At 43.1% G+C, this 26571-nt stretch overlaps 1 protein-coding gene across 1 annotated transcript in view; it reads left to right on the plus strand.

The window, feature by feature from the left end:
• The window catches only part of LOC124712527, a 68997-nt gene that overhangs the window by 19311 nt on the left and 23115 nt on the right, over window positions 1-26571 (plus strand). The gene's annotated exons all lie outside the window — the stretch shown is intronic.

Here is a 26571-nt window from a genome sequence, read left to right on the forward strand (position 1 = left end):
GTTGTATCAGGACACCTATCCCCAAAGCATTTAATGTTTGCAACAGTTTTTCGTCGTTTGTCTAAGGGTCGTTTCAGGAAGCAGGAAATCATGAAGGAAGTTATCGAAATGTACGCACACCAGACTTGAAGGAAAATGTGAATAACACTGTGGAAGGCGGCCGCCGTCAGTACAAGGCAGTTGCCCCACCAGCACAGGGTAAACCAGACGACCCTGTGGAACGTTCTCCATGTCAATTGTTACTACCCTTATCAGTTGCAGCACATGCAGTGCTTACCAGCGACAGAGTTTCCACATTGGGAGCAGTTTTGTTACTGATTTCTTCACCAAGCACCTACACCTCCGGTCTTTGTGCCATCCATCCTATTCATAGATGAGGCCTCCTTTACATGGAGTGATATCTTCAACTTCTGCAAAAGTCCCATGGTATGATGACAGCGAATCGTCAGCATCGGTACAGTCTTCCTTCCACGTCGCGTAACATGCCGTAACTATCGGCGTTTCTTGGGGTTGACTTTGCCTTCCATGCTGGAAAAGGTGACATTGCTGATTCGAAAGGTTATGTGGCTGCTTCAGGATGGTGCCCCATCCCACTAAGCAGTTAACGTCCAGACGCATCTCAATCGTTTCTTCCCTGGTTTATGGATAGGATAAGGGGGTCCACGTGCATGCCCTTCTTGTTCACCCAGCCCATGCAATTTCTGGTTATGGGGCCCACTATCGTGTATGCACAGCCCATTCCAGATGTGGAGACACTGGAGCAGCGTTTTCATGCTCCCTTTGGCACTGTTCGGACACAGCCCGGCTACTGTGAACGTGTGAGATAGAACATGCTATTAGAATTATACAGGGCTATTACAAATGATTGAAGCGACTTCATAAATTAACTGTAGCTCCATTCATTGACATATGGTTACGACACACTACAGATACGTAGAAAAACTCATAAAGTTTTGTTCGGCTGAAGCCGCACTTCAGGTTTCTGCCGCCAGAGCGCTCGAGAGCGCAGTGAGACAAAATGGCGACAGGAGCCGAGAAAGCGTGTGTCGTGCTTGAAAGGCACTCACATTAGTCATTCATAACAGTGCAACGACACTTCAGGACGAAGTTCAACAAAGATCCACCAACTGCTAACTCCATTCGGCGATGGTATGCGCAGTTTGAAGCTTCTGGATGCCTCTGTAAGGGGAAATCAACGGGTCGGCCTGCAGTGAGCGAAGAAACGGTTGAACGCGTGCGGGCAAGTTTCACGCGTAGCCCGCGGAAGTCGACGAATAAAGCAAGCAGGGAGCTAAACGTACCACAGACGACGGTTCGGAAAATCTTACGGAAAAGGCTAAAGCAGAAGCCTTACCGTTTACAATTGCTACAAGCCCTGACACCCGATGACAAAGTCAAACGCTTTGAATTTTCGGCGCGGTTGCAACAGCTCATGGAAGAGGATGCGTTCAGTGCGAAACTTGTTTTCAGTGATGAAGCAACATTTTTTCTTAACGCAGAAGTGAACAGACACAATGTGCGAATCTGGGCGGTAGAGAATCCTCACGCATTCGTGCAGCAAATTCGCAATTCACCAAAAGTTAACGTGTTTTGTGCAATCTAACGGTTTAAAGTTTACGGCCCCTTTTTCTTCTGCGAAAAAAACGTTACAGGACACGTGTATCTGGACATGCTGGAAAATTGGCTTATGCCACAACTGGAGACCGACAGCGCCGACTTCATCTTACAACAGGATGGTGCTCCACCGCACTTCCATCATGATGTTCGGCATTTCGTAAACAGGAGATTGGAAAACCGATGGATCGGTCGTGGTGGAGATCATAATCAGCAATTCATGTCATGGCCTCCACGCTCTCCCGACTTAACCCCATGTGGTTTCTTTCTGTGGGGTTATGTGAAAGATTCAGTGTTTAAACCTCCTCTACCGAGAAACGTGCCAGAACTGCGAGCTCGCATCAACGATGCTTTCGAACTCATTGATGGGGACATGCTGTGCCGAGTGTGGGAGGAACTTGATTATCTGCTTGATGTCTGCCGAATCACTAAACGGGCACATATCGAACATTTGTGAATGCCTAAAAAAACTTTTTGAGTTTTTGTATGTGTGTCCAAAGCATTGTGAAAATATCTCAAATAATAAAGTTATTGTAGAGCTGTGAAATCGCTTCAGTCATTTGTAATAACCCTGTATATTAATACCTTCAGCTGCTGACGGGCGTTTGTATATATCAACGGGGACAGGTGAAAATGTGTGCCCCGACCGGTACTCGAACCCAGAATCTCCTACTTACATGACAGACGCTCTATCCATCTGAGCCACCGGGGACACAGAGGTTAGTAAGATTGCTTGGACCATCTGGCGCACGCCTCCCGCGAAACCCACATTCTCACCTTATGTGTCCACACACTACATTCGTAGTGTCCCTACCCAACATTACTCGTGGGAGACACTCTTACCTAATCCTGTAAGAGTTCGGATAATATGTGTGCATCCGCTCTGAAGAAGAAGGTCATGGCCAGTATTGCCAGAACTACATATTATATGGATATGGTGTCTGTGCTTTCGAACATGTCCGAAATAACAGACATCAGTGATGACCTGCAGATGTCTTTCGGACATGTACGAAAGCACAGACTCCATATCCATATAGTATGTAGTTCTCGCAATACCGGCCATGACTTTCTTCTTCAGTGCGGATACACGCACATTACCCGAACTCTTACAGGCTGAAAATGGTTCAAATGGTGCTGAGTACAATGGGACTTAACTGCTAAGATCATCAGTCCCCTAGACTTAGAACTAGTTAAACCTAACTAACCTAAGGACCACACACACATCCATGCCCGAGGCAGGATTCGAACCTGTGACCGTAGCAGCAGCGCGGTTCCGGACTGAAGCGCCAAGAGCCGCTCGAACACCGCAGCCGGCTGCTCTTACAGGACTAGGTAAGGATGTCTTCCACGAGTAATGAGTGTGTTGGGTAGGGACACCACGAATGTAGTGTGCGGACAAGTAAGGTGAGAATGTGGGTCTCGCGGGAGGCGTGCGCGAGATTGCCCCTCCAGTCACAGTATCCTCTGTGCCCCCAGTGGCTCAGATGGATAGAGCGTCTGCCATGTAAGCAGGAGATCCCGGGTTCGAGTTCGAGTTCCGGTCGGGGCATACATTTTCACCTGTCCCCGTTGACATAGATCAACGCCCTTCAGCAGCTGAAGGCATTAATACATAATTCTAATTTCGTTCTATACGGCTGCATATCATCAATGGTGTCTGTTCTTTCGGACGAGTCCGACACGTCCGAAAGAACAGACACCATGTCCATATAGAACATGCTAAGGCGCATACACACATGCGTTGTGGCAGATGGAAACTATTTTCAACAAATACTGCAATTGTGCCTGCATGATACAGAACATATTAGACCACAGTTTCTGTAACAACATATGATTGAATAAATGGTCTCTAGCATGGAAACCGTGTATTTCCAGGCATTCATTCAATAGTGATTTTTTCTTCCGTATCGTCTCATCGATCAATCGCTAGAGTTTGTACACAGCGTAAAAAATCACCCTGTGTAGTTGGTAACGGAACTGCAAGTTTCCGTCAGACGCCGAAAGCAGTCGCGCGGGATGCGGCGGAGCCAATGGTGTGTGCCTGCTGAGCCAGACGTCCAGTGGCTCTGGACTAGAGGCGCCGTCTGCCGCCGCAATATACGAGGGCCCCTGTTTGCACTCGGATCTTCATCTCTATGACACCGCCGTTTGTGCTTAGTACAGTGTGCCTCTTCCTTGTTGGTACCTTATGAGCTGGTCTCTGTTTCTTGCAGCATTATTTCTGATGATTCTCTTACACAGAGAGAACTACAAGATAAGTAAATTTCCAGTTTACTTTGCCGGCCGGAGTGGCCGAGCGGTTCTACGCGCTACAATCTGGAACAGAGAGACGGCTATGGTCGCAGGTTCGAATTCTGCCTCGGGCATGGATGTGTGTGATGTCCTTAAGTTAGTTAGGTTTAAGTAGTTCTAAGTTATAGGGGCTAATGACCTCAGAAGTCCCATAGCGCTCAGAGCCATATGAACTATTTTGAACCTGTTTACTGTGTTAATTTGTTAGGTAATGATGTCTGCTCCTGTCCAGCTTTCCTACAACGACAGTTGCCACACCATTCAGTAGCCCACCTCTGCTATGAAGTTGTACACAACTGAGAGAAAATTTACTTAAGGAAATGCATTTTTATTGAAAATTTCTCAGTTATTTTAAAAAGGACAGGTGAAGCTAAATGTAACCCATTAATAAAATGCTGTTGTTGTTGTTGTTGTGGTCTTCAGTCCAGAGACTGGTTTGATGCAGCTCTCCATGCTACTCTCTCCTGTGCAAGCTTCTTTATCTCCCAGTACCTAATGCAACCTACTGCTTAGTGTATTCATCTCTTGGTCTCCCTCTACGATTTTTACCCTCCACGCTGCCCTCCAGTAGTAAATTGATGATCCCTTGACGCCTCAGAACATGGCTACCAACTTATCCCTTCTTCTAGTCAAACTGTGCCACAAATTTGTCTTCTCCCCAATCCTATGCAATACCTCCGCATTAGTTATGTGAAATACCCATCTAATCTTCAGCATTCTTCTGTAGCACCACATGTTGATAGGTTCTATTCTCTTCTTGTTTAAACTAGTTATCGTCCACGTTTCATTTCCATTCATGGCTGCAGTCCACACAAATACTTTGAGAAATGACTTCCTCGATTTTACTACTATCAAATCCAGACGATAAAAGTCTAATCTAAGAAATTCGGTTCAGTCTTAATATCCTTCCCACTTCTCCCAAAGGTAACACGTTAAATCTGACCTTACCACATTCTTCATAAAACGAACAGATAATTTAATCTTATTTTTCCTTTAGTCATCTGCAAACTATTGAAGAAGGCCTTATCAAAAGGTAAGGCATAAATAAATATCCCAGAATAACAAGGAATATCCGAAGGCTTCAACCAGTGTGGCGAACCGGTTGAGTTGCAAACAGTCAGACAGACGATGAAAGTACAGGCATGCATCAAATACCACAGTCAACTACTCAGAATTACAAAATTGTAACACGAAATTGCTCCCTCGCTCACATCACTCTTGCATACTGCGGTCTATTTTAAAGGGGCGCTGCGGTACTTTCAGATGATGGACGGCTGGTAACTGATTTCGACATCTGACTCCCGCAGTTGGAGCTGGGTCGCGTATCCAAAGTACAGAGGTATTTACAGGCCTCCCCCATAATTAGAGTGCAGACACGGTACAGTGCCTTATTTCTCCCTGCATCAAACACTTCACGTCGACCACGTTGTTTTAAACAATAACAATTATCCGTCCACGCACTCTGCTTTGCTACGGCGTACACCCAGTGCGGCAACAGGTGCTAATGAGCGCCGCACAAATCAGTCATCATCATCAGTACGGCAATGAGACTGCACCAGCCGTACCACGGCCCTGCTGTTAGTTTTTTGTTTTTTAGCGTACGTTCATGTCCCCGCGCGCCTGCAGACCAGGTCTACGGTCCACTGCTCTGTTCCTCTCTGCTGCCCCGCACGACTCTGATGTGCTGGCGCACAGAAGATGGCTATTCCCGCCAAATGGCGCGGAACCGGATTTCCAACAGCCGTTCTTCCACGTGGCGAATTCTAAATGTGCGGGAAACCGGCACACTTCAATGACTTAAGCATCTTAACCACACATTCATAATAATTACACTCGTTAATGGAATTTATTCCGTATAAATAACACAGGCCAACGAAAAGGTGTTTTTTCTTACTTTTGTTAGATAATACCTTAATTTTATGACGTTGTGGGCACTGAATACACATCTAACCTCAGATTTTTTTTGTAAACTCCAGTATTTTTTGTCGCTTCGTTTAAACTAGAGGATTAAGGAAATATATATAATTAGAACAAAAAATAATTTTAATTTTTCAATATGAATCGTTTCATTGAAGTATAATCTCTGTTTATCGGGCAGAAACTGTGTGCACTATTGTGAACTCAAGCTATTATCTCAGGCACGACATGACAGGCACACTCCGAATGAGGTTGTCGCACCCAGGAAGCCAACAGTTAATTAGCTACTGTAATCGTACAGTGAAATAAAACAGCGAAAGGTCGTGAGATTAAGGGATTCATATGCAAATCGAACAGATTAACTAGAGCTCTGTTGGTCCATCAGGGACATGGGACATCGGTAGGTTAAGTAGTTGTCAATGTCAATGAAATTCGCCAAGAGCTTATCAGGCTATGAAGTCTTAGAATGAAGCGTTAGTGTAACAATTGAATTCACGACATTCAGAGATTTATGGTTCTATTCGTTCATTTGGAGAGTTGCATATGAGGCCTGAAGATTGGCATATTGAAATGCTGATACGCGTAAAGTTCAAAACAAAATAAAATAACATCTCAAGTTGCGCGGTTGCTGGTGAATTTCATTGACATTGACGATTAATTGGAGAGTTAAGATATGATTTGTTTGCTTTTATTCAAGTATCTTTTATACAAATCACAAATTTCAGGAGCGGTTTGGCAGTGTGCGCACACGCGTCAGTTATTAAGAGGAAGGGGGAGAGGGATATGAAATCATTTCACCATTCTTTGTAGTCATCTGTCGTGTGTTGACATCGACTGCAGATGTTTCGTCGACCAGAGCTGTTCGACAGTCAGTCAGCAGACCTCATCGGTGTTCCAAGGCTTTGCAGCAAGGCCCCAGAACGGTCTCCGTGTTGACTGCTCGCCGTGAGCTGCGTAACCGAGGCAACATTATCACGATATCTGAAAGTGGATGTTAGACAAGGAACCTGTAATGCTCGGTCAAATGCTTCATTCCCAAATAATGGACCACAAAGATACGCCCATTTAAAATTTTTCAGGAAAAGAGTAAGTCGCAAAGTGACGATGAACTTGAGGAAGTGTGTAAGGATCAAAATCAAAGTCAGTAGACCAGGAAGGCGGTGAGTGGAAGATATTCCATGTTCTCTTGCTTTCGCGCGGTCCCCCAGCCGTCCTTTCAACTCTTATGACTCTCCTTAGCTCTTTCTTCCTCTCGTTGTTGTGAGTAGCGGTCTAAATTTCCACTGCTAAACAGTGATTGATCGCTATTTTGTGACCACGTCTCCCAGTGCAACGTGGAAATTTTGTATCTTGCGTGGGCTGCTGTGTGACTCGGCAACTGGCGTTTTCGTCACGTGTTTTCTGTCCAGGATATTCCCAGCGTTTGTTATATCGAATCCAGCACATTTTCCGGTGTTTTTCGTCATTCCTTTGTTGCTAGGAAAGCAGCCGCACAACACTTGCTTTTATTACAGCTGTCTCTGCGTGAGGTCTGGGCAGAATTATGTTCGTGCTTCGCCTAAGAATCTGCTGTCGTTAGGAGCATTGCGCAACCTCCTTACCCTCGGCAAACATCTTTTCTTAAGAGGGTGGGCGGGGTGAATCCTTCTGCTGTTCCAGAATTCCACCTGACTCCCTATGTACTTCCTTGGCGATTATGTGTCTACACTCACTCTACACTCCATCTCCTTGCCTGCAGGGATCAATGAATAATGCCTCTGTCAGTGTGAGGCACAGACAGTTTTACGTTTCGTCTAAGTAGCTGCTGGCGTTCGGATTTACAAGCAACTTTCGTACTTCGAGCAACCATTTTTTTGAAGAGGGCGCAGTGTCCCACTACTGTTCCACTGTTTCACCTGCTGCCCTGAGTGTGTCTTTGAAGCTTTTATATCCATGCTCCACCTCTTGCCTCCACGAATTCATGAATTATCGGCCACTTCTCGCTTTTTACGGTAAGCGAAAACTGCTGCATCAACCTAGGAGTTTCACATGCCTCCACGTGCGCTTTCTTCACACTCTTGTGTCTATGCTCGGAGTCAGCGACTGCAGGGGTCCACGAATTATTGGCACACTTCTCTTTGCCTGCCACGCCCTTTACCAGGTGTCTGTTCTTAAACAAGCCGACGCCACGCAAGTATACCCCCTAGTGGGTGTATAACGCTCCCATTCCTGCCTTTATGGCGGTCACTGCGTGAGGTCTGACTTTCCTGGGACACTTGCATTGGGAGGCGGCGAAAGTGTCTGCTGGCGAGGGTATTTCAGTACACAGACTTACATTCCCTTTGTCTTTTAAAACATCCAACTTAATATTTTGTCTATTCGGTGGATGAAGAGACTTCACAGGGGACACCGCCTTATAGTAGGCACCTTCAGTGCCGGGCGGAAGGGTTTGCGTACTTCGTTGAAGTCGAGAGCTAATGGGGTGGTAGCATAGCTACTGGCAGGCTCACCCAAGCCGGATTGGTCTCGACTGAGGAGCCGGACACAACGTAGGGCAGGGAGGGCCGTAGATGCATAGTAAAGCCAGCTTTCCTAGAGGAGTAAACCTAATACAAATCCTGGTCCTCCAGGTTTTGGGTTGGGCATGAGGCTAAAAACCCCATACTGTAAAAAAAGAATTTTACGGAAATTCAATAGTAGCCTTGGAAAGTGAATGGGAAACATGTATCACGAACCTGGCAAGGGAAACGGATAAAGGGTCTGACAGTAGCATCATGGAATGTGAGGACAATGCTTCAGCATGGAAAAATGAAAGAAATAGCCAATGAAATTTTAAAATCTAAATATTATGTCGTAGGGCTACAAGAAATAAGATGGCAAGGAATAAATAGACAGATAGATAAACCTGAGTACTCATTGGTATATAGTGGACCAGAAGAAAGAACTGGCCAACTTGGAACAACGTTTATAATGACTAGACAAGTTGGGAAAAGCCTACTGGAATTCGAACCCATAAATGAAAGGACGTGCAGACTCAGAAGGAAATTTAGGAATATATCAATACTGAATGCACATGCACCAACAGAGGAAGAAGAGGATATAATCAAAGAAGAGTTCTACGAAGACTTGGAAAAGATCTGCTGTGCAGTACCTAAATATGACCAAATGCTAGTAATAGGATATTTTAATGTAAAAATAGGGAGAAATGAACATCCATAGGGAGTTTCTGGAAAATATTCACTATACGAAGGAAACAACGAGAATGGGGACTCACTATGCCAGTTCTCAGCAATGAATAATATGATTATTAAAAGTACCTGCTTCCCACATAAAAGGATCCATCTGGGTACTCGGAAATGTGCAGTCAATGGAGTAGTCAATTACATTGACAATAATGTAGGTATTGCACGCCACTCCACGTCAGTTATGGATGTACAGAGCTGCACAGGACCAAACAAACTGAAAATCTCTGATGAAAAAAAAGTACCAAGTAACACAAGTCTGAAAGTTGAGCAATAGAGAGACCGCAGTAGGAGTAGACGAAAGGTGGAACAGGACTGAAAAAGCCAAAAAAGATGCTGCAGAGGAAATAATAGGCATAAGTAGGAACGGAAGAACCCAGGAATGATTTGATGAAAATTGCAGGTCAGCAATAGAGGAAAAGAACAGGGCAAAAACAAAAGTGCTACAGAGAGAAACCAGAATTAATGCGGAACAATAGAGAGAATTAAGGAGAAGAGCTAACATACTGTGCAAGAGAGTAGACTAAGAAGAAATTTCAAGAAACACAGGAGTTAAAGGAACAGAGTGAGATAATAAAGTTCTATCATGCTGTAGGCAAAATAAAGAATAGGTTCCAGCCAAAAACAATGGCCCATTATAGATGGGAAAATGATAAGGGAGGAAGAACAGATAGTGGGAAGATGGACGATTTCCAACATGCACTAAGCACCAGCCTAGAAGATGATGAGACAGGTGCACAGGAGGAAAGAGCGGAGCTGGAAGTAGACAATGATATCAATGAGGCAAGAAATCCAACGCTACAAGAGGTCTCCCAGGCTGTGCACAAGTCAAGAAACAATCGAGACCCTGGGAAAGACAGCATAATCACTGAATTAATAAAAACTGGTGGTGAGGCTGTAATAAAGGAACTGTACACATCAATGTCATATAGATGGGAAACAGAAACTATGCCAGATAATTGGAAAACTGTAAAAATAATCACCATTTATAAGAAAGGGACAGCATAGCACGTGAAAACTGTAGAGGTATAACAGTCGTAAACACAGCTTGTAAGATCTTCACAAGTATACTAAACAAAAGGATACAGAAGTGTGCAGAATGCATACTAGGGGAATGCCGGTGTGGCTTTCGACCAGACAGAGGAACAACTGATCAAATATTTGTGATAAGACAAATGATGCAGAAGTTCTGTGAATATGACATAGATTTGCATTTCCCATTCATCGACTTCGAACAAGCCTTTGACAGCATAAACCGGCAAGAACTATACAGAGTACTGGAAGAAGTTGGTGTAAGTGCTAAACTAATCAAAACGACAATGACAGAGACAAGAGCAAAAGTAACGGTCCTTAGCAGAACAAGAGAAAACTTCGAAGCAAGATGATAGTCTTTCGACTGTCCTATTCAATATAGCCCAGCATAGTGTAGTAAATAAAATCAACAAAAGAGAAACCATATTTACGAAAACTAGCCAGATATGTGCATACGCTGATGGCATTGCTATAGTAGAAAGAAATTTCAATAAACTCCAAGAAACATACCGGGCAATGGAAACAGAAGCCTTAAAATTGGTCTCATAGTAAATAAAAAAAAAAACAAAATATATGGTAATGTCACAATCTGAGGCCAGAAGAACCCTTAAAATCCTAAACATCAGTGGGAAATGCTCAGGTACCTGGGAGTGCTAATAACAAATGATAACAGTATTGGAAAGGCTATAAAGGAATGAATACATGCAAGAAACAGAGCTTACTTTGCAAATATGCAACTTTTCAGAAATAGCCTTGTTACAGGGAAAAAGACCTGCTAAAATACAGTTGCGTAGTCCGCCCAGTTATCACATACGGGTCAGAGGTATGGACGTTGACATAACATGATAAAAAGGCACTAAGAACCCTTGAGCAGAAAATACAACGCAAAATCTATGGGCAAAAAGGGAAGAAGAATTACAAGAGTTAATGCAAGATAGGGGAATAGTAAAATTTGTGAAATGACAACGAATACGATGGCTAGGACACTTGGAGAGAATGGCAGATGATAGAATTCCAAAGAAAATGATGAAAGATGTGATCCATTCAGCTAGGTGAAAAATGAGACCTAGAAGAAGATGGATTGACGACGTAACAATGGATCTCACTAGTGTGGGAGTCCGGAATTGGAAAAGAGCAGCAAATAGCCGAGAAGTGTGGAGGAAGATCGTTGAAGAAGCCAAGGCTCACCAAGGTCTGTAGCGCAACTAAAGAAGAAGAAGACGCATGAAGAGCATTTTTTTTTGTATCTTTTCCACCAGAGCTACAAGTTTATACATCTTAGAGACCAGTAAACATAAGCAATGATCTTTCAAGTGCCCCTAGAAGGAAAAGGTAGCAGTATGATCATTCTAGAGGAGATAGAGATCTGCACATGTTTCACAAAAATATCCAAGTAACATTTTAAAGAAACAAACTGATCAAAATTTTTTTTAAAAAAACTTGCTGACAACTTGCACAAATTTCTTTTCAGTTCATAAATTATTCTGAAAACAGCCTGAAGCTAGTAAAATGTAATCATATGGAATGTCTCTCACATATATAATATCTAAATTATTGTTGTATCATTACCTAAAATATACTGTGCCGTGAATTTAACATTCGCGGCACACCGCACTTCTGCTCTAGAGCATGTCTTTTGCCAAGGCCTTGCAAAGCTAGCGTCGAAGTGAGCTTGCACAGCACGAACTATTGAGCCAGCCACCTGCTCTATTTGCAGTGTGAAACATCTCCTGGAAGCCAGAGCGATGACCACAGAGAACAATCAAGAGGTCTGCAGTGTGTCGTTAACAGTCTAAGCGATGGGTGGCTGTGCTGGGTGGTGGTGGTCGTGACAGAGGTTGAAGGAAGTGTACTGTGCTTAGAGGTGTAGACAGCAAAGTAGGAGATGGAGTGAGATCATGGGAAGCCTCTGTCTATTACTGTAGTGAAACTGGATGACGAGTCGACGGGTGTCGCCGGGCCTGAACTGGGTAGTTTGTGTCAAATGTTCAAATGTGTGTGAATTCCTAAGAGACCAAACTGCTAGGTTCATCGGTCCCTAGACTTACACACTACTTAAATTACGCTAAGAATAAAACACACACACACACACGCACACATGCCAGAGGGAGGATCAGAACCTCCTGTTAGAGGGGGCCACGCAATCCTTTACATGGTGCCTCAAACCGTGTGGCCACCCCGCGCGGCTCTGAAATGGCGTAGCAGGCCAAAGGCGTCGCAGTGGCTGCTGTGGGTGTGTAACTGGTGATCAGACGGTGGACAGGCAATGAGGACAAAGTCTACTGCAAAGCTGGTGCAGTAAGGAGCCAATACTTGGAATCCGCCAGCAGTAAATGCGGGACTGACCGCAGAGTATGGACACAATGTGCCAGGAGGGGCAGTTGGTCAAAAGTAGATCAAATGGCTCTGAGCACTATGGGACTCAACATCCGAGGTCATCAGTCCTCTAGACTTAGAACGACTTAAACCTAAGGACATCACACACATCCATGCCCGAGGCAGGATTCGAACTTGCGACCATAGCAGCAGCGCGGTTCCGGACTGGAGCACCTAGAACCGCACAGCTAGGGCAGTTGGTGTTTTTCCCAGAAGAGAAGATATCAATTCCAGAAGATGACCGACAGGAGAGATGAGATGAGGTCGGCTGAATTTATTCAACCTATGTGCAGCATACAGTGAAGTGTGCAAGCGATGTTCCCTGAGTATAACGATTTTGCAGTTATATTCCACACGGAAGGATCGTATGCACATTGCTGTGTGTTGAGGTCAACTGTGTTTGCCTGCACTTTGGGTTTCCATTTGTCTGATCAAAGCGAGTGCTATATAAATGTAGTTTGTAACCATTACGGTGGGGGCCGGCCGGAGTGGCCGTGCGGTTCTAGGAGCTACAGTCTGGAGCCGAGCGACCGATCCGGTCGCAGGTTCGAATCCTGCCTCGGGCATTGATGTGTGTGATGTCCTTAGGTTAGTTAGGTTTAATTAGTTCTAAGTTCTAGGCGACTGATGACCCCATAAGTTAAGTCCCATAGTGCTCATAGCCGTTTGAACCATTTTTCTTCAGTGCATAGTGCTCAGACCCCATTACGGTGGGAGTGTAACGAAAATTACTGATTGTGCATAGTTAGTAATTTATTTGGTTGGTAGCAATGTCACTAGCGGTGACTAATTGATGGAGAGAGTGGTTGGTAATCAAAACGTAGTCCCTTCAGTCTTGTTTCAGGCCAAGGAAGAGGAAGAGATCCGACGGAGCCACGTCTGAGCTTTAGGCGGGGTGGGGCAATGTAGAAACGCCGTACTGAGCCAGTCGCTCCCGTACCAACAGCGCTATGTGTCACGGCGATTTTTCGTCGTGATGGAGCTTCCAGGAATGGCGATGTCCGGTTGCACACTGTTGACTCGTTTCCGCAACCTTCAAGCACTTCCGCGCAAAATTGTGCGTTCTCGGTTTCCCCAGGAGTACAGATTCCCAATGGCGACGCCAAGGTGATAAAAAAATACCAGTTGTGTAGAAGTATTGTTTACACCCTGGACTTACTCTTACAGGCCTCCTTTGGACGACGAGACGTGTCCTTGTGACATTCCGAACTGTGGTGTTTCGTCTCCGGTTCGTACTGGAAACAACAGATTTCACCTCTGGTAACAATATTGTCGAAAAATTGCTGCTCGAGGTTCCGTTACATGCTGCGCCTGATGACACTACCTCACAGCGGTTCACGAGAAACAGTGTGATCACCCTCCACAGACCCGCACGTGACTGCGGAAAGTCGAGTTCTGTTCGTGAAAATCCCTCATCCCTCCCCACGGCGCCCATACGGTCGGCCTTCTGTGCGTTGGTTTGCCTGGCATACAGAAATTGAGTCCTACTACCTTTTGATCGCAACCTGTAAATATTATTGACTGTCGAAGCCTGCACAACCCCAGCTCGAACCTCTCTCCACCTACATCCTACACTACAATACGGCAAAGCAAAATACCATCCGAATTCATAAATAATGTTTAAGACTGCATAAACTTAAATAAATCGTATTTACACTACCAACGAAACTGTATTTATATACGCTCCATTCATAATGACTTGATTTTATACAGGTACCGTTTGAAAACAGCCATATTAGAAACTAGTGATGAAAAAATAAAATAACATAAAAAAGAATAAATTTACGTTATGATGGAATACACAAAAACACTGTATTTCATAGATGATAATACCGTTTTCCTCCCATGGATTGTCTGTCGCACGTCTCAATACAGTAAGCAACCGTAGTCTCCCATGACGTTGGTATTCCAGTGGTCCTGGCTTAGACTGCACATCACTTCTACATGATGATCAAAGTGCTCTTGTTCTATACTGACATCACCCAGATTACCAGATGTCCGCGCCGATAGCTAAGTGGTCATCGCGGCGGTCTGTCACGCCAAGGGGCCCGGGTTCGATTCCCGGCTGGGTCGGAAGTTTTCTCAGCTCAGGGACTGTGTGTTGTGTTGTCATCATAATCATTTCATCATCATCAGTTGAAGGCAACGGGAAACCACCACTGGAATCACTTCCCTAGACGCTCATGCGGTAGACCTCTCTGGCGAGGCTTCCCCCATGACAAGACCTGCCGCAAGGCAGAACACAAAGTTAAATAAGATTACCAGAAGGAAGGTAACGTGATGGTTCCAAAAGTGAGTCTTGAATCTGTAAGCAGTCTATAAAATTTTGTCTGTTTGTGACAGAACCAAACACGCTGACTTCGAAAACTTTCTCCTCATATAACGCGTACTTTAGGTATTGCATTCAACTGCTTAGTAAAACTGACTGTTGGATGTTTCCTTGCGCATGTAAACAGAGTTGTGAAATAAAACTTTAAACTTCATGAAACACAAAATTTGAAATAAATAAAATGAATTTAATTAAATGTCAAAGAAACTACTTGTGTGCTCAATGAAAACAATACAACTAAAACTCAGTTTCGAAAGACATTATGAACGATGCATAATATGAAGTGCAATGTTAGACTAAGAATATCCTTAAAAATAAAATATTGATCTGCTCGGAAGGAAATAACTGTTTGAAATTAGCAACACTGTTCACTAAAAACTAATATACTTGCTGACAATCCTGACTACACACTGCTTGCACAAGAATGCGAGGTGAGATCTGCCCTGAAATAAGAGTGACTTACCTCTTGCTCAACATGCTGATTTTGTGTGTGTGGAATATTGACGGTCTCGAAAGCGAATACAAATCAGCAGATGCAGCAGGTAAAGATAATCTACTCTAAACTTCTTTTATCAGAAACAATCTGGTGTTTCGTGTAGCGCAATGTGCAATGCACACACGATAAAAATTTCAAACCTTAGTATGAATCACGAAGCTAGGTTTTACTGTAAAGAAAATAGTTTTTGAGAAATCTAACTGTGATTACTGACAAAATTACCACACAGCATAAGAAGACTCTAACAATTACAAAATTCTCTCATTGCAAAGAAACTACAAACATACATTTAAAATTCCTCCCAAATCGTCTCTATTAACATAAATATTAAGACATTATTAAATGAATTTCCATCTCCAAACTAAAGTATTTCACGTAGTTTCTCCCAGATTCACGATAACAGATTTCATTCTCTGAGAAACTGTGCAACAGACTGATTAGAAAGTCAACCACAGACAAAACTAAACAAAGAATCTTATTCACTACTCATGGAATGCGCTAATTTATGTTTGTCCCATAACAGCAGGAAACATATGAGTACCTTACAAAACTAACTCATTAAACTTTTGCAGCTTGATGATATAATGTGTGCCTTTGTATTTTGTTGCCTAAGACTTATTACTATCTCCCTAAAGGAAAAATCGACTTCCTCCTCTCATACACAGTCGAACATCGTTTTACAAATTTCGTGTCCAACAAGTACGCCTATTTCGTGCTTTTTTTTTACAATACATACTAACCACTTCCACCATTGCCATCAAAATTAGAAGTAATTAAAATAGTAGCTCAAATACATATTAAAATTGTTACAATACTTTTTTAAAAAAATAATGTTAATTTTATAAAAAGGTTGATGATAAGGACTTTTCGTATCATTTAACGATGTGCGCACTAGAAACCACACAAATAACCCACGTTCATTGAAAAAAGTTCATTCATTCTTTGCCTGTGGAATACACGACAATTTGAGAGGAATAATTATGTTCATACTTAGAGTACTAGTAGAAAAAATGATGTTCATTACGCATTACTTGAACTGTCAGTGTATCAAATCATAGATCAATATAAAGCTGGAAAAGTCGTGTTGATTATTAACACTTCCTGTGTGTCACAAGTGTTTCGCCTTCGTCGTTTGAAAGCTTCGTCAGTGGCAAATTTCGTAGATGCTTAATTACACGTCCTCTTGTTCCAGTTTTAGAGCTGTCTTGTTGACTGCCATTCGAAACTTCATTTACAGAGAAATAGGAAATCAATACTTATGTACTTCATAACATAAAATAAATCACTGTTAATGCCACCTCACAAGATCTCAAGGCTTGGTTGTGTGTTATTGTTTGTACCGAACTGAATATCATGGCTGCAGCACTCACGCCCAACCAAACATGTACAGACAATGCAATTATGTGACTGGAACCTTAAATACACTTAGTTATCAGTTTAAACATTTTGCTTGAAAATATCTACACCACTGAGATGGCGTAAAATAAAAAGTAAATGAAAGATAAGAACAACCAGTGTGAGAAATCTATTCCATTTATGATGCTCTATGTAGTTACTAAATTTTCCAATTTATGTACTTACGTGTGATTAACATGGATACATACGTTTATTCCGTAACTTGTAACTCCTTTTTCACATTTTTATGAATAGCACAAAATCTTTTAGCTTGTCCGATGCAGCGCAGCATTTGCCATGTGACCAAATAGTGTGCTTGTAAACTTAAAACTCTCAGAATGCGTCTTTATGGCTAAAAACAAACTGATTAGTGGCATATACATGCTTAATATGCGGCACGTTGTAGGTACAGTAACGAGTCGTGCTATGTTTTTTACAAGTAATGATTTATTCAGATTAATCATATAAAATAGCTACTCTAACAGCTTACGAGAATTGTTATCTGCCTAATAAAGTAGTGTCCGACCAGCAGGATATGTTAACTAGACTGAATGTTACAAAAGTGATACGCTGTATTCTAGGTACTCGGTCGGCGACGTGGTAGCTAACTGAACTATTATTTGAAAATATTGTATCGAGGTAGTGCTGTACAGATTTAATGAATGTTAAGAACAATGTACGTTTCACAACGGTTATTCCAGTTACACAAATGCGTAGCTGAGATAGTTTTCGGACCCGATGATGGGCTGATCCTGATCAGAAATCCATCGTCTATAACAAAATATAGCGTTACAGCTGTGCATTGCATAGTACAGACCTTAAGAACCTATTATTTTGTACAAGCCATTTGCAGCGTCAAAAACAGTCGACAAAAATGTTTAGATGAAGCCGTTAATGAAAGTGACTGAAAGCCCAAATGCTTCTTGGCATAAAAAAATCTGTAAAAAAATTCATTTTTTGCTGTATTTCTTCAAGTACTGATCAGAGACAACCGTTTCTTTTGCAGGTGAGGGTACATACTGATATTTTCTTCAAGTTTGTCTGCAGAACTTATATGGTCTATGCCATGTATAACCAATTAGAAGATATACGTTTGCATACCAGGAATTTCAGTCGATAAACATTCCTAAAAAAAGAAATCCACTTTTCGATTTGGGCGTTGCAGAGACCGCTTTGATTAGTGATAAAATATTCTCGGGTGATCAGTCGAGAAGATTTTATCATTGGAATACGCTGAGAAAGCCTGAAATCACCCACATTACTTTGGTTGTTTATATCATCTCTGCCACGGAGAGCTATTCCCGCACCTCACCAGCAGTTACATATCGGAACAGGAAATCAATTGTATTCTTTCTTAAACTGTAGCCGGCCGTTGTGGGCGAGAGGTTCTAGGCACTTCAGTCCGGAACCGCGCTGCTGATACGGTCGCACGTTCGAATCTTGCCTCGGGCACGGATGTGTGTGATGTCCTCAGGGTAGTTAGGTTTAAGTAGTTCTAAGTCTAGGGGACTGATGACCTCAGATGTTAAGTCTCATAGTGCTTAGCGTCTTAAAGTGTAAAAACATTCGTTTTAGCATTTGATTTCTGTCAGCAGTCATCAAAGGTGGTATTCACCTTGCAAAATGTTTCCTCAGAGTTGATCCTTATCGTAATAAGTCCACAGGCAAAACATATTAGTTCTCTCTTTGAGTGATCGCGTGGTCATGTAACCCTCTAACGCTGCTGCAGATCATGGCAGTGAAGTGTTGCATACGTACCTGCAATGGAGACTGTCTGATTTGTTGGTGTATCAGTTCGGACTGTCAACGTATGCGCAAGCATAGGCACGAAACACTGTATCAGGTCGTCGTAAACAGATCCTAACCTACAAGGCCAGGCGACCAATGTCATGCTTTCTCAATGAGGGCCAGTTTCAAATCTGACAGGAGTTATAGCTGCCAGTGCTTGCACGTCAATCCCAAAGAGTTTCCAGGAAACTATTGCGCACGAAACTGCGAGCACTGAAGATTTTCTGTAACGTAAGCCTACATTGCTAAACGCCATTGCTCACAGCGTCACATAAAGATGCAGGTCTTCAGTGGATGAAACGACACAGAATCTGGATACTAGCTGACTGGACGCGTTGATGTGGTCAAATGAGCCGAGATGTTGCCTCTTTCCAGATTTAAGACCTCGTTTGCACCATTGGTCCAATAAGGAGTTTAAACCGTGGTATATGGAGAGTGCAGTTCAGATCAGAATTGATTGTATGATGTTTTGGGGGTGTTTACCGTACCATGACTTGTCCCAACTCATTTGGATTACCGTACAACTGAAGCAGAGAGTTTATGTCAACTTTTTCTGTGACCAAGTGTTTCCTTCTCTTCTACACCTTCATGAGGTGTATACACTACCACTTGACAACAAGATAGAGAGCATGTCAACATGGCGGCACGCAAACATTCAGATTTGAGGAATACTCAGGAAATCTATGGCTCCTTTCCTGCCCCGCTAAATCACCCGGTCATAGTACCTTTTCAATTTTTCTGTGACTATCCCGAACAGCATGCCAAAGATAGCAATAGAGATTTCCTAAATTTTATACGTCTGCGAGATCCAGCCTTCAATTAGTGGCTTCAGCTACGTATGAAGCACAAGAAGAAATATGTACACTCTCTTCTTGGTAAAATGAGATCATAATAGAGACTAGAGCCAGGCTGTTAGCGTCACGTCTCCTGAAGGGGTTGTGGAGGGTAGGCAAAGTGATTAAGCTTTTAGCCGGTGTATTTACGTACCAAACGCATAATTTGGATGTGTGTGTGTATATATGTGTAATACCCGGGCATGCCGGGTTTGTCATAAGATGTTTCAGTAGAAGTATTTGCCTCTGTAACTTCCCAACTAGTATGTGCCGGGAAAATTTAGTGCCTTAGTTTAGTATTAGGAATGTTACACTTTCTGAGGAGTGATGACATAGTGTATTGTGTTATACTCCAAAGAGTAACAGCAAAGATATACAGTTTTTAAATGAAATAATAGTTGTTGTCTGTCATGCACTAGAATTGTTGAAACCTGCTATGTATAAATCAATTTAAATCACATTACTATCACGTTTTGTTTGGGAGCTACAACCGGTAAAGTTCAACGGGCAGATATCGCCCACTGTACATAATACGTCACTGAGTGGTGATGGATGTTCTGTCGACAGAATGTTGATTTAAATGAGGTGTTCTAATGTGTCTCCCTGTGCCTGAATGCATAACGCAATGCACCTTCTAAGGGATGTAACGTCACTGGTACAGAGCGACACGCTTCCTCGACGCGCCGTTTTAGATCAACTGGTGTTGTGAGCTTAGTGACATAAACACGATCTTTAGATATCCCAAAAAACAAAACAAAAAAAGTCTACCGATGCTAAATCGGGCGACCGTGCGAACCACTCATGAGGACCACGGTGCCCCAATCACCTTCCAGGGAATCTATTGTTTAGTTTTCCCACAATAACATGCGCAGAATGGAATGGGTGACCATTGTGCTGCATCCACATGTGGACTCTGATGTCTAGACACAGATGCTCAAGGAGAGCACCCAAACTATTGTAAAAGACCCATACATCTCAACTGACAGTGTACGTTTGAAGTAGTGTGGACCGATGATTTCACTCCCAAAGATTGCACACCATATATTAACAGACGACCGACGTTGATGTTCGACATGTCGTACCCACTGAGGATTGTCTGAGCCCCGGAAAGCATGTTATGACGATTCACTGCATCATAATTTGTGAACGAATAGCCATGAGAGAACATAACACTTTGTAAGAATTCCAGAATGAAATTACACAAAGCCCATTCACAGAAAGTAGCTCTCAGATTCCCATGCAGCTCCTAGGGCAGTGACAGGCAGTACGGGTGGAACCTGTGACCCTGTTCTGTACGCCACACAGATGCAAGACTGACACCAGCGACCGCAGCAACGTCTCGTAAGCTGACATGGGAATTGTGGTGTATTGCAGCTGACAAACACCTCCGCCTCCTCACCTCTTGTAACTCTTCGTTCTGCTACAGCTGACCGTTCCCAAGCTGTCTGTCTACCGAAGTCGTTGTTCAGCGCGTAAGAACGTAATCGCTACTGGAGCTCTTCCCTAGGTTATCTCTGGACTTTCGCCATGTCTGCTTCAGTGGTATCGAGTCGGCATTCAGTAACATGTCAACGTAGTCGCTGCACGTGTACGCCATCTTCATTCGATGTTCGTAACCACGGCACAATGAAAACAGTTTGTGTGGTTTGACACGTGTACGCCACCTTCATTCGATGTTCGCAACTGCTACTACTACTACTACTATTACTACGTGATCAAGCGCCGTGGACCGCTCGCTTCTACAAGTTTCCTCCTGCACTGTATTCTGTCCATTGCTGCGATCGGCCATCCGTCCACATCTATTGACACTTGGTTTAAATCTTCATGGAGGCCATCCCTCCAACGCTTCTTCTTTCCTGTAGGTGTGAAATCCAGGAGCTTCCGAGGCCATCTATGATCCTCCATCCAGGCCACATGGCTGGCCCACTGCATTCGTTTGGCTTTGACAGTTCCTGCTATGTTGGGCTGCTGGTATAAATCCTCAAGCTCTTGGTTGTATCTGATCCACCATTCCCCTATATCTGCATCCAGAACCGGAACGAAGATCTTCCGAAGCTCTTTTTTCTCAAAAACAAGGAGCTTATGGAGGTCATGTTTCCGGATACTCCATGTCTCACAGCCATATAGAACAACAGCCTGGATCAGGGTTTTGTACAGTCGAATCTTGGACTGTCTGGAGAGATATATGGACCAAAGCAGATCGGTTTCCTGCTTGTATCCTGGTATTGATCTCTGCTTTACATGACGAGTTCTCAGTGAACTCTCTTGTAGGACTAGTCCCGAACCTGCAGTGATTGTAGATGACCAGCAGTCTGACAATGACCACGCGTCATAACGAGTTACTCTGTCTTGGCTTCGTTTCTGTTTAGTCGAAATTTGCTGGCAACCTCCTTTAGTGCTTTGGTCATTTGCTCCAACTCCTCTTCCGACCTAGAGAGTAAACAGATGTCGTGTGCATAGGCTAAGTATGCCAGTCCCTTTCCTTCGATTTCAATCCCTTCGTTCTCTTGGAAGGTCTCGCGTACGATCTTCTCGAGGGCAAATGATAGGGGACAACCCATCTCCTTGCCTGAGTCCTGTCACAGTTTCAAACTCCTCAGTTACGCGATTTCCCATCTTCACCTTTGCGCGTGTTTCGCTCAGACAGATCTTTATCAGATTGATGAGTTTCTCCGCCATGCCAAACTCCCTTAAACAGCTGAGGAGGCGCTTGCGATGTATACAATCATAGGCCTTCTTAAAATCAACGAATAAAATATGCGAATCTTTACCATATTGACCCAGTTTCTCAATGAGCTGCCGGGGCTGAAGATGTGATCTACTGTTGACCGTCCTGGCCGGAAACCTCCCTGGTACTCCCCAGTCACCGATTCTGCCACTGGCTGAATTCTATGTGTGAGGCAATTGCACAGGATCTTATAGCAGGCATTAAGCAGGGCAATTCCTCGATAGTTGTCACATTTAAGTTTGTCGCCCTTCTTATGTATTGGACAAATCAGAGCTGTTTTCCATTCTGCTGGTAGTTCTTTTTTGGTCCATATTGTCTGTATCAGTAGGTGTATTCTTTCTGCAAGTTTCTCTCCTCCTGCTAGGATCATTTCAGTCTGTATTCCATCTTCACCTGGACTCTTATTCTGATTCTGGTTTTTGTCTCATCTAGGGTAGGTGGGGGATCATCTGCATCGGCTGTAATTGGGTACAGGAAATCAAACTCAGTTCGGGTTCATCACAATTTAGCAGCTGTCGAAAGCATTCTTTCCATCTCTCAGCTATATCGCTGTCGTTCGTCAGGATATTATCATGGGAATCTTTGACAAATTTCTGCTTGGCCTGGTGGCCTTTGCAGAGGTACTTCACCTTCAGAAACATTTCCCTAGTCTTTTGTCCTCTGAAGTCTGTTTCTGCTTCAATGATGCTATCGGTTATGTCTTTCCTCTTTGCTCTTCTCAGAGTTGATAGTGTAGTCTTTTGGACCTCCTCAAACTGTGCTTTGCCCTGTGCCAGATTTGTTCCCTTCAGCCACCTGGCTTCCTTCCTCCTTTCCAGGGCATCTGCACATTCCTTTCCAAACCAGATCTTCTTGTCCACTGTGTTTCCCGTGAGTGTTTCCTTTGCTGTATCCCTAACTGCGCTCTGGATGTTTCCCCACATTAGTTCAAGGTTCTGATTCGCAACCATTTCACTGAGTGCAGCACAGTGAAATCAGTTTGTTAGCGTTGTTTGATCTGTCACGTATACAACGCGTGTACGGAGACTGTCTAACAGCGCATTTAGACAGTTTGTCGCTCCGTGACACCGGTAACGTTACATCTCGTCCACAGAACCTCTAGACTACGGCTACATTTGCGGTTTTTTTTTTTTAAATTCTGGATGCTCAGCGCCAAACGGAGCAGCTTCAAAATTCGCTTGGTGGTGGCCACAATGCAATGCAATGCGTCCTAGCGTCCAAAGACGTGAATTATAAATTGTCGTGTTTGAAGTCAGATATGGAAGCTGGAGAGATGTGTAGAGATTGAATAAGAGTCCCTAACCGTTCTTTTCACCAACCTGTCGTCTTCTGAAGTTGTGTCCCCAGCGCATAAAACAGCTCGTCGGTCGTGGGATCTTCATCGGCGTAGGCTGCTATGCTATCATCTTGAACTTGAACCTGCGTTTGTGCTTTTTTTTGTGGGATGCCACCTGCCCAGGTTAGTCTGTGTATCTACAGAGGGCAAAATCTGTAGTGCTGACAATGATGGTAGGCGACACCTCTCCTTAATGTATCCTGTTTGTTTATATTTTAAATAAACATGTTTTACACTGTCTTCCAGAACTCTCGACTTAACTCTCTTAATAGTACGGTAACTTTTCTGACAACTTCCGATATAGAGTACAACATGTCTGTCCGAAAAATAGATACATGTCCGGCCCTCCGGAACAGCCGAAACAGAGTGACTAGCATAGCCGAAATACTTCGTCTCGCAGGCGCTCCAAAGCGACCCGAAGGTGTCCGAAGCACTTCGGTTGTAATATCATTACTCTTATATTTCTGAAAACTAGTGAAATAGACTCGTAGGGTAACCATGAGAGATTGTCATACTGAAAACTCCGTTAAATACAATTCAAAGTATATAAATAATTAATAGGAGAAGTTATTCATTTTGGCACCTAACACCCGAATGTACCGACCAATGAGAAACAAGTTCAGTACGATTGGTGGACTCTACAACGGGAATGGAACATAATGTACCATCTGCTGCTTGTACGTCACTCCACTTCTGTAGCGTATGCTACTTCACGTGTATCAAGCTGCATCAAGGCGAGCTTCTAGCGAGATAAAATACTGGCGGCCACAGCCAGGTATATCACACCGGCTCAGCGGCGTTTCAGACCTGTCTGGGTACCACCGCTGCATTGAAATATAGAAATGAATGCATTAAGTAAACCATCTGCAAAAATAATATGTGCTGCATTGTTGCTGGTTCGACGGAGACGACACAGACAAAGAAGATGTTTTCGGATTCACCCAATAATTAAGGACAGACCAGAGAGAGAGGAAAATTTGATTTGCTACAAAACAGACTTAAAAAGAACGCTTAAAATTTTTTTTTAGTACTACACGATGTCGATTGAGTCATACAAAACTCTGCTATCTAATGTATCGAGCACTATTAGTGGAAGAATCACTCGATTGCGTGGTTGCGTAAGGTCTGAAGAAAAACTATCAATTACTCTAAGAGAAGTTTTATTACTAATTTTATTATTTGAAACTTTCTGGCAGATTAAAACTGTGCCGGACCGAGACTCGAACTCCCGAGTTCGAGTCTCGGTCCGGCACACAGTTTTAATCTGCCAGGAAGTTTCATATCAGTACACACTCCACTGCAGAGTGAAATTCTCATTCTGGAATTTTATTATTTGTAAAAAGTGACAGGATTGATTCTTCTGATTCTTCTTCAAATTGTTCAAATGGCTCTAAGCACTATGGCACTTAACATCTGAGGTCATCAGCCCGCTATAACTTAGAACTACTTCACCCTAACTAACCTAAGGACATCACACACATCCATGCCCGAGGCAGAATTCGAACCTCCGACCGTAGCGGGGCATTTTCCAAAGCCAGAAAATTTCATCTTGATTATCAATTCTAGGTTCCTTTGGCTACGGTTGTTGCATATTCGTTAGTAGAACGCCCAACAAACTCTTTTGAAACTGGTCGTATTGTCGTTTCTTCGGAAACGGACGTTCTTTCTCCCGTTGTGCTTTGTGACCAGAGGATTTGGATATAGTATGTTGCATTGAAGGTGTCGCTGTGCTTCTTTCTTCTTGTGCAGTCTTGTTTTCGGCGTCTTGTGTACTTTCTCTTGGATCAGCAGCCACATTCCCAGATGTCTCGTCGTAGAAAGGGGAACTGTTTACAGTAAAATTTTATAACTTGTTTTACCCTGTGTATATCAAACATTTAGACTTATATATACATATTCCACCTTGGCAAAATGGCAACCATATGTGTAGCCCAGGATTTGTTTTGGAGGAGGAGGCGTGGGGTTACAACACATCGTCTCTGTAATAAAGTAGACTTGTAATGGTATTCAAAATGGCAGTAATATATCATCCCGGCATTCATGTAGAGTGAACTAGGAAACCACAGAAATCGACTATAAGATCACATCGACTCCCTTTTTTTTACCATTTCATGGGGATGGCGGGTATTGTACCCCCTGTCTCTCCCGCAACCCCCCCCCCCCCTCCACCAACCCCTTGTCTATGCCGATGCAGCTGACACCATGTTATCATCGTAGCCATTACTAAGACAACTAAAATCGAAGGACATATTGTAGGTATCTCTTAACTTGCATTTCCATCAGATCTCTACACTTAGAGTTTCTGTTTGGACGCTGAAACAGCGCCAGTGATTATTCGAGAGACATGCTCATCAATCTGGGAACGAATGCAAGGCCAATACATGAAGTTATTAACTGTTGAAGACAGGTTGAATACTAGTTTACAATTTAAAGAAAAAAAATCCACATTGCATGGGATGTATTGACAGTAAACATCCACGGGGATCGAAATTGTGAATACAACAACAAGAAGTATTTTTCAGTAGCTGATGCAAATTACAGCTTATGATATACTGTTACCATAACCAGCCTTCTTACCAAACGATATGTCTGGTCGATTACAGCCATATATTTTTGTGGCAAATGAAGCTTTTCCTCTGTGTGAAAATCTTGTAAGATCGTACGCCAGTCAAGACATGACTAACATTAAAATAATTTTAACGACGATTTATCGAGTGCGTGGAGGTACGTGGTTGTGCATTTGGTACTTTAACCAACAAATGGCGTATATTCCACAGTCCGATTGACATCAGTATCGATTTGGTTGACATCATTGTTAAGGCCACTTGCGTACTGCACAACTTTGTGAGGGAAAACGATGGGTACAACTTTGACAACACGTTATCATGTTCTTTGCCCAGTATTCCATCCTCGGGGATAAGAGGGACCGTGAAATGAACACACACAAGAGATCAGTTTGCTGAATATTTCTGTTCAACCGCAGGTTATGTATCCTGGCAAAACGGATAAGCAAACCCTGCTGGCATAATAAGACACCTCTAATACTCTATAAGTTAATAAAGGACATATATATTGTGAATTAGGGTACTTACTTGACGTAGCAAATGTAATTTAGATACCTTTCATAAAATTTAAATATTTAGTTTCACGTATTTTTGATCTTTTTATAATAGCGTAACTAAATGTTTTACTGCACTTACCCAAGGCTTCTTTC

This window comes from Schistocerca piceifrons, chromosome 8 (genome assembly GCF_021461385.2).
Source record: "Schistocerca piceifrons isolate TAMUIC-IGC-003096 chromosome 8, iqSchPice1.1, whole genome shotgun sequence".
In the NCBI taxonomy this organism is placed as follows: Eukaryota; Metazoa; Arthropoda; class Insecta; order Orthoptera; family Acrididae; genus Schistocerca; species Schistocerca piceifrons.